General features: G+C 37.3%; 1 long non-coding RNA gene across 1 annotated transcript in view; it reads right to left on the reverse strand.

Moving 5' to 3' along the window:
* Positions 1-10365, reverse strand: part of LOC126955538 (uncharacterized) — a 656849-nt gene that overhangs the window by 293637 nt on the left and 352847 nt on the right. The gene's annotated exons all lie outside the window — the stretch shown is intronic.

The raw sequence follows: 10365 nt of genomic DNA on the forward strand, positions 1-10365 counted from the left end.
CCCAAGGCAGAGCCAGGAGAAGTACCATGAGCTTCAAATGGTGGGGATCTTCACAGGAAACTTGTTAAAATTGAGAAGGAATATTGAAAGAAAACAAAGAGACAACAATTAAGCAGGATGTTCTCAAGGCAGGATCATCCAATGTCATGAAATAACCATGGAAAGTAACAATCTCTAAGGGAAGTTGAAGGTTTTTCCTACCTAGTCAAATCCTACTCCTATCAAATTTCTTCATAAATGTTTCTAAGATCTTAAATCAAGGCACATCTGTCTCAAATTTTTATTATTTTTCCAATTATGTAAGTATATGTAAAAAATACACATTTTTATGCTTTTAAAATTTGTGTAAGTGGTATTGGAACAGAAAAATAGGAAATTGTAAGTCAAATAATTAGAGAAATGCCGCAAGGTGTCTGCAAGATTCCTCATGAGCTTCAAATTGCTATGAATTACATATTTCAAAAAACAAAAAGTACTCTTCAGTATTTACCAATCTTACATGGCCATGAGTTAAAAGAAAACAAAGAAACAAACAACAAGAACAAGAATAAATAAACTGCATAGTTTATGTTGTAGCGAGATGATCAAAGAAACCTACTTTGGCATAAAAATAAGACGTTGAACTGAAGATGTAAAGGGATCCTAGTAGTGTCTGCATTGACTAGCCCAGTTCCCAGGACAGGAAGGCTGTAGGATTCAGGAATGAAGTGAATCTCGAGCTTAGCTCAGGTGTCCAGTTGGGATGAGCATTTATTGCTATGCTCCCTTGGGAACATGACTGTGGCTGCAGGCAGCCAGGCAGGATAAGGGTCCATGTGAGCTGAGGTCCCTTGAGGTCTGACAGAGGCAGTAGGATGAGCCTCTACAGAGGAGGCTCCCCAGTCCCAGAAGGCATCTTCACAACAGCCCTAGTAGGATAGCTGTGAAGATGAAATGAACCAGGGGTGAAGGCAGCATTTTGTAAATTGCACTGTCGGTTCTGCATACCACCACCTCTATGTTAGGGTATTTAATGAGATCATTTAAAATACACACAGCCAACCACTCTTGAGGCTCTGTTCTTTATTGACAGGGTTCTCAGTATTCCCCACATATTGACTCTCTTAATATTAATACTATGACCATCGATGCTATTATTTAACACTATTACCGGCACTTGATATGAAAGACAGGAAGACTAAGTAACATGCCTAAGGCCAGTGGTTTCTGAGTGGGAGTACTGGGTTCCACCCCAAGCCATCTGACTCCCAGCTGAGATCTTATCCTTGCTGCTTATCCCATCATAAGCCTATGAGCAGCGTATTATTACTCTCAGCTTATAAATGAGGAAATTGAGTCCCATGGAGTACCTGTAATTGCCTAAAGTCGTACTGCTGTTTAGAAGCAGATCCAGGACTTAAACCAAGGCTCCAGCATTCTGTCTTTGAGAGAAAGATGCCTCTGGAGGAAGGAGCTGGGGTGACATGCTCAGCAGCTGCCCAACCTTGTAATCCCAGCATTGCATATACACACTCAACGTTTGGAGATAATCCCCTTCCGCTCTGGGTGTCTTGCATCATTTCACTTTGCTATTAACCCCAGCTACATAATCAACTTGAATGGGTAGAGTGAAAACCTTTTGGGAAAAGCAGGCGATACGGAAATAAATATAATATTTTATATTTATATAATAAATTATCCTTTCTTGAGGAGCCTTTTATATCAACTCTTCTACACCATTTGGTTCTCCCAATACCTGTGGAGAATAGCTGGTTGCTTTTCAAAAGTGCACCGGATTTAGATTTGGATCCGATTGAATCCCAGTTCAGCCACTTAAGAGCTTAGTGAGCATACGTAAGCCCCTTTCATCACTTGTGTCAAAGACTCTCCTTTAGAAAATAAGATTAATATGACCAACTCATGCAGTGGTGAGGAATGAATTAAATCAGTATTGACTGAGTGTTGTTCAGTACCTATCAAGTTCCCACTGTGTGCTGAGTGCCAGCACAGACAATCCTCATTTTGGATGAATTTGGTTTAAGTGTAACAGGTAGAAATCATTGGCTCAGGGGTGCATCAAACTCTAGGTAGTCTTGGACAAGTCATTTAGAGTCTCTGGATTTCCAATTCTTGCTCCTTAAAAGCAAAACAAGACTCTGGCATCATTATTAGCAGTTTTCAAATTGTGTTCCGTGTGTCCCAAGGATTTCACACATGTTCCTTGGGAACCTCCCATTAAAGATGTGGCAGGGGTCAGTTTCCAGCACCATAAGCCCTCCTTCAGATGTAGCTGCTGCCCATAGGGAGTAAACACACATATACTGTTTGGCCTGCAACAGTATGTGTTTTTGTTTTAAATATAGCTGAATTTACAAGTGTGCGTGTGTGTGTGTGTGTGTGTGTGTGTTTAATTCATTTTCTCAGTTAAAGAAAAACCAAATGACTACCACACAAAGAGTATGACATCGTAGTGTAAAGCAGATCAGAATTTGCCTTCTAGCCACGTGACCATAATATGCGTTTAACCTCTCTGAGTTTTAACTTCTACATCCATAAAATGAGATAATGCTATCTCATAGAATGGTAATAAGACTTAATTGAATTATCTTTTTTAAATGCCTTGGCTCAGAGCTTTGCTAAATACAGGTTAATTTATTGCTCTTCACAGCATCTTGGGGAACAGAAATACCCCAGCGCTTTGTTCTCTGGGTCTTTAAATTTAACCAGAACTTTGAAGACTTTTTTGTGTATGATTCACTGAAAAAAAATGATTCTACTTCCTACCTATCTTTCTTTATGAAAGCATGGTCTGATTTTGACATTTTCAGTTTGAAATATATTATATTTATAACACTGAAATATATTATATTGATATATTTGTAATTCAAAACACATCTTTACATTGAAATACATATATATACACACATACACATACACATATATAATCACTTTTGAAAAACTAATATATAATTAAGGTACTTTCAGCCAAATCAACATTTTATGATTATTAAAAACATCATTTCAGGGTTTTGTACGAACACCATCTATCATTTTATATTTGGATGTTTAGGATTTACTATCTGTCCATTTAATACGTGATTCAAAAGACTCTTACTGTGCTCACAGCATCAAATAGGTATGTATGAAGGTCTTCTAAACCCCTAAAACCTCCATTACCTTGCTCTGCAATTCCCATGAATGTGCAGAGAGGTGGCTGTTACACCGAAGTTTGAAACTTTTCCAGCCTCCAGTTTGCATTTCAGGGCAATTTTTGTTTCTTTTCACAGTAAAGCTGCTTTCCATCCTTAATGCAGTGAAAAATGGGCATTAAAGAAAGATTCTCTTTCTAAATAAAATAAAATGGAGAAAGTACAGAAGGCCTTTATTGAAGGATGAAGAGGCATTCACTTGGGGAGATCGCTAGGGTCCTTAAGTGATGCTGCCTTTGATTAAAGCGATGCTGTCAAGTGAGTGAGCCTGGGGATGAGTCAGAAAATCCAGCTCCCAGCACCGGCCCTGCCTCTTAGTCACTGAATGACCCTCTTTCGTCCCAATCTTTTCAGCCTACTTGCAGGGCTCAGCTCAAGAACTGAAGTGAGAATTCACTGGGATAATGAATGTAAAATTGTGTAGGAAATGATAAAAGCATAATTTAAAAAATATATGGAATTATAATGATGTACTTACACTTCAGTCAAATTTAAGAAGCTTACTAGTTTTGAGTGTAGCTTCTGAAGAATGACAGACCTCTATGAAAATTCTAACCTAGACATCTCATAGCCTTTATTTTTCATTTTTAACTGAATTGTTCTATGAATGTTTTTTCTCTCCTACAAAATGGGCATAATAAAAACACCTACTCAAGAGAACCAAACAATGAAATGATTGCCTAATGCTTAGCCCAGTGGCTGGAACAAAATAAGCCCTTAATAAAAGTAGTGAAAAGGGAATGACAGCAACAGTTCCGTCAAAATATCAACCCAGACAAATAAATGAATATGAAATTCCACTTTTCAGGGTATTTTAACCTGGAATCTTGGCCCTAACACACCAAGAGTTAAATGTCTACATATACAAACTAGTGGACATTTTTATTGACTGCTTTCATCAAATGCATTAGTTTCATTTACTGTCAGATAATATATTAGCAACTAGTAAGTTTAGTTAAGAACATCAGATAAGTTTGCTTGTTGATTCAAAGCGTCAACCAAGGGTTTGCCAAAGGCAAACAAACAAATTAAGAAAAACCCTAAAATATAAAAAGCTCAATAAAACTGCGACTTTCCATATAAAGCCAAAATAGTGGCTCCATGAAACATTGCTCTTTTGTGTTTCTGAAAGAATATATAGTTTAAATTTATGTTTAAAAAAATGGTGTTTATCACATACATTCTCTGAGCTTTTGCTATGGCTCTAATAACCTATCTCACAAGATACTTCTGAGGAATTAAATGGGATATTGTACAGGAAAGGAATGGGAAGAAGGTAGTTTTTCTCAGTAGAATGAGCTCAAGTGCCTATAGGTCACCAAGGTGCACAATAACTAAGATATTTGTTCCTCACTCCATGGGTAACTCACTGGGCAGTTTCTCAAATGGGGAAATCAGCACATAACCTTAATGAATTATCAAGGGCAGTAATAGACTCGCATTAAGATGCTTTTTAACCCAGTTTGAAAAGCCTTTCTGGAAGAAATACCTTCTGAATCCTGAATGGCAAAAACATATTTATCTGGGTGACAAATTTTGTAGACGAACATCAGCAACAAGATAGGAGGATGGGAAACATTCCCAAGGAAAAAACCAGGAAGTGTGTTTCTTAGTGAGAAGGGAAGAATGGACGACGGGATAAGATAAGTACATTCATGTGATTGTACTCTTAATTGTTTCTTTTAACATGAGAAAAGAAGTTTAATCAATGGGCAGAGATGTATGTCATTGGCAAACATACTAGATGCACTGCACAATTATCAGGTAGCCAAATATGGTCAAATAGACCCATTTTCAAGATTCCTGAATTAATTCAAGAAATTAATGTCACGCCTTCAGGGAACCAAATACATAGCAACTTTTTCTGATTAACACACATTGATGCCCTCTGATGATGGAACCACAGATTTGCCTTTATTCTTGGGTTGCCTTCACTTTGGACCTTAGATTGGATCCTCTTAAATTCAATGGGGAATCCAAAGAATGATTGAAAGAAAAATGGGATCTGAAGGGTGAGATGCTGCTTCTTATATTAAGGTAATATAATATATATACACATATATTATATACACACACCTAATATAATACATAAATATATATATATATACACATATATTAGGTGTGTGTACATATATGATTATAATAAATAATTATTTATTATAATAAATAATTATAATGAATAATACATTATATTATTAAATAATAAAATATAAAATAATAAATAATAATATAATGTGATGTATTATTAAATAATAATTATAATAAATAATAAATAAAATATATATAAATTATAAATATGTACACACACCTAATATAATGTATGTATTAGGGTAATATAAGAAGCAGACATCTCACCCTTCAGATCCTATTTTTCATGTAACCATTCTTTGGATGCATTCCATTTTTCTTCCTGGCAGAAAGAAAACAAAGAAAGAAGTGCAACTATAAAAAGGAAATTTACCATTTCCTAGGGTCACGGGTCAGTGAGAAAATAAAGAAGAAAATTAGTTTAAGTTCCTTTTGAGAATGGAATCGGTTAAATTATAGTGATAGAGCTGAAGCCAGTAGGCTTACCTACCTTGTTTCCTGTCCTCTGTTAATTCTCTAAGCCCGTCTGGACCAATATGACTATAGTATAGGTTTGGCTTGAGCCCCAGGGTTGCCACGAGCTACCCTAACTGGTACTCCAGCGTTGACCCTGTTCTTAAGGTCCCACCTTAGTTTCAAAGCTCGCATCTTGAACCTCAGTTCTGTTCTAATTTTCCTATGTTGAAGTCCCACTTTTCTTCCATATTAAAGTTTTCCTGATTCTGAGGCCAAATAATTTTATCAATAATTTTAGTCTTTAGTTTTCAGCCTTGGAACTCCAGGACTATGTGGGATGGGAGATAGTGTTGCATCTGTCTGTTAATGTATAAGTTGTTTCCACACATGAACAAGGAAGAAATGTGCTGAACAGTCTATGCAAAGATATGAAGTATCAGGGATCATGAAGATTTCAGGGAACCATTTGTAGATTAATATGCCTCAAGGATAATGGACATGAAGAAGAACTGATAGGATGTTGTTAAGAAAATGGTTGGGATTACAGAGGACTTGAAAAAAGGAGAACAGTTAATGTATTAGTCCGTTTTTATGCTGCTGATAAAGACACACCTGAGACTGGGTAGAAAAAGAGGTTTAATTGGACTTACAGTTCTACTTGGCTCTTGGGGAGCGGGCTCAGAATCATGGCGGGAGGCGATACTTTTTACACGGCAGCAGCAAGAGAAAATGAGGAAGACTCAAAAGCGGAAACCCCTGTTAAAACCATCAGATCTCCTGAGGCTTCTTCACTGCCACAAGAACGGTATGGGGGAACTGCCCTCGTGATTCAAATTATCTCCCACGGTGTCCCTCCCACAACACGTGGGAATTATTGGAGTACAATTCAAGGTGAGATCTGGGTGGGGACACGGAACAAACCCGTATCAGTTAACAAGCTAAGACAACTGATCAGGTGAGAGATAATGAGGACCTGAACTCAGAAAATGGCAATGGAATTTGAAGGAGAAAATGATGCAAGAGATATTTAAAATGCAAAATCCACACAATTGTCAGTTCATTGGCTAAGGAGTGAAAGAAATATGGATGTCCCCTATGTCTATCACTGTCCTATGCAGCAACTTTCTCTCATGCACTGGTCACTCCTCCAGTCACATGGTCAGATGGGGGAGGGATGGAATCCCGATTGACCAATCTGAGTACCTCATCCTGTTAGGCTTGAGTGGCAGGAGGTGTCTCAGGCACAGCCAGTACTGCCATAGAATTTCTGGAACAAATGAAATAATGATCTGCTCTTTTCTATTTGAAATTTAAGCATGAATTAACCCCAGTGCTAACGTTTGACAACAGACTGAGAATAAAGTTAACCCAGAGAAAATCAGAGGCAAGAGAGAGGAGAAGAGCAAATGCTTGGTGATATTGTTAGAATCCTTAAGTCTGGCTGAGTCAGAAGCTATAATCAAGCTAGACAGACCAATAAATTCAGGCTTTCAGAAAGCCTTTTTGAATCGTGTTTATATCACCTAAAAGCAAGAATCCTGGCCTATGCAATGGAGAAACTAAAGATAATTCTGAGGTTCTCAGCTTGAGCATTTGGGAAAGAGAGATAAGATAATGTTAATGCCTTGAGGACCACCATGTAGAGGAGAAGGTCTGAGTGACAGCACAAGTTCTATTTGAACTTGTAGCAGTTGAGGGATTCATCAGTAAGGCTAATCATCAGCTGCTATTTTGACTGTGAAACACTCACATAGGTCCCAAGACCGTGGGATGACCACGGAAATAACGAGTGCTAAGCACAGGAGTGAGTGCAATAAATCTAATTCTATCGCATTCTCGCTGATTCAAGAAGCATTGCATCGTGCAAGAAGGTAGAAGTGGAATTGTCAACAACAACCTCACCGAGTTATCTATTTCAAATTCATGATTCAATACCCTCAAATATTTAAGCACTAATAGTGGTAAATGATTCCAGTCACACTTCACGACTGATCACAATATCTGAGAATGGTCCAAAGTGTATGCTTTTTCATGTGGGGAGACAGGGATTTGGAGACAGGACAGAGCTTAAGTTGGAAAGTTTTGGAGTAGGCTTTGGGCTTTGTAAGTGTTGCTTCAGCTGCTGTGACCAAGAATAACTCAAGCAACAACATGAAGCCCCTAATTCTAAGTGTAATGCAAGTAGCTTTTCTCTCCCCAATGTGTTCTATTGATTGCAGACAATATGTAATTACCTTCTGAGACATACTTTTCCCATCTTAACTCCCTCTACATGTGAAACGAACTGTAACAGACAAATTAGGTTTTTCTTTCTTTCCCATCACCTAACTTTCTTAGCTTTTTTTCTGATTTGATGATTGTCTCCTCCTCCCAATACAGCAATACAATTGAACATTAGTGGTGTGCTACAAGGCCAGATGAAAATAATATGAAATCTAATGCAATATCTAGAGCACTACTAGAATAGAATGCCAGATCTGAAATGGCCTCCTGAAATATCACATCTCAAACCCTTATCTTAGCTATTAGGAAATAGAGAACCCAAAAGCAGATGAACCATCCAAGTAAGCCCCACTCCTTGTTAGTTACAGGGCTGCACAAACATTTCAGGTCTCTTGACTCCTAGTTCTTTCCATCACCTTAAGATTTGCCTCTAGGTACTGAATATATTGTACATTATAGGCATTTTACATGTTTTTTTGTCATACTAACAGCCCATCTTGATGCAAATTGTTTCCATCAGAGCATGTGTATCCCCAGCTTAGCTTTATTCCATTAGCCCATCCTGGACCATCTTTGTGGCAAAAATGGCACACCAGAGGATGTATCAGCTATGTTATCACAGACATACTGGCCTTTAATTTCCAAAATCGGGGAACCTCAGCCAGTGTACATTTTAGGCACACACATTCAGGTATTTCTGTATTTAAATAGTTCTTGTAGAATAATAATCATCTTTTACATTTGCAGAGAAGTTTACAGTGTGAAAAGTACACTCAGGGAATCATTTAGAAGTCAAAATTAGGTAAGATTTGTAGGTGCAAATGCTTCTGTCAGAGAACAGACCTGGAACACCTGTTTAATTCATTTAAGCAAGAGATGCTGCTTCATTTTTCAAAACAATTTCACTAAAGAATATTGAAACAAGAATAAAAAATGTAAAATGCCATCCACAAGCCAATTGCCAAGCGAAACTACCATTTCTTGTTTTTCCATGTTTCTCTTTTGAATTGGCCCACTCACTCTGTGTGTGTGTGTGTGTGTGTGTGTGTACACACATACTCATTTATGCATTTATGTTTAAATTTAAAAAAATGACTCCATATTATTTTCCCAATTGTTGCAGTATCTTTATAATAATCTTGGTTACTGCTTGTTCAATACTCAAAAGAATGGATACAATAATTAAACACAGCTTTTCTCCATTAATGTTACTTTTTTGCAACTAGGAATGAAATAGGGGCAGGGTGAAAGGTTTCCAATGCAATTGTTGCTGTTGTTGTTGTTGTTATTTTAATGAAAACTGAATGAAAGCAATAACTGGGGAAATAAATGAAGACAACTCAAATGAGAACAGACTGTTTATTTAGAACTTGCTCTATCAGGGAGTCAGCTCTGTCCGTTGCATTTGGTACAGGCTTAAAGGCACACAGGGTAATGGAGAAGCTTTATAGTGAAAACATGGGAAGACTTCCGGTACACTCAGTTGAAGGCTGGGAAAGCTGAATGTCAACTAGAAGCATGTGACTGGTTTGGGGAGTGCATCTGGTTGGTCCTCAGTTGGAAGTAGAAACAAAAATTAGGGCAGCTGGCAGTCCCTGTCCAAGTTCTTATTTTTTTGAGCCAATTTCTATAAGGTTGTGGTTTGGATCCCAGGGCTGGTTGCTGTAAGGAATTAGGGGTCAGACTTCTATGGTTAAATACCATCTGGCTGTTGGTCGTTTGTGTTGTCAATGTCTCACTGATAAAAGTCAGCTTGATTGCCTACTGCCAGCATTAACCTCAGAAGTAGTCTCTAAGTCTGAGTGTGAGCAAAGTCTAAATGTCAAAGAATGCTATTGTAGTAAAATAGAATACCTATAATAAATTCCTATATTTACACATTAACAGCTGTTTACTAAAACACATTTTATTAAGAATTGTTATTCAGCCCAAGTTCCTAAATAGTGACCAAATGAACCCTTTTTTGTTTTATTTGCCTGTTTCTGATAACATAAATATGTTAATCAATTAAATTGATCCAGACTTGGTGTGTGCTATTTTTTCAGGCAGTCTCAAATGCTAACTCAACTACCCGATGGCTCAATATATTTTTTTTTTGGAATCAGTTCACAGTTTTAGCGGTAATTGTTTGCCATTAATCCCACTGTAGATCCTGGATTTGCAGTACTTCTGTATAGTTTCTTATGTCATAAGTACATTTAATGTTAAATGTACATTTGAAAAATATATAATTTATGCATGGACAAATTACAAATAATCATAAAGTGTGTGTAATCAAAACTGAGGTTAAGAAATAGATTAGGCTAGTATCTTCAATGGCTCTGTGAGCCCATTCCCAGTTTTACTTTTCTCTCTTTCTCCAGAGGTTATCATTATTCTGATGTTTTGTGAAACGAGTATTCATTGTCTG

This window comes from Macaca thibetana, chromosome 5 (assembly GCF_024542745.1).
Source record: "Macaca thibetana thibetana isolate TM-01 chromosome 5, ASM2454274v1, whole genome shotgun sequence".
Lineage (NCBI taxonomy): Eukaryota > Metazoa > Chordata > Mammalia > Primates > Cercopithecidae > Macaca > Macaca thibetana.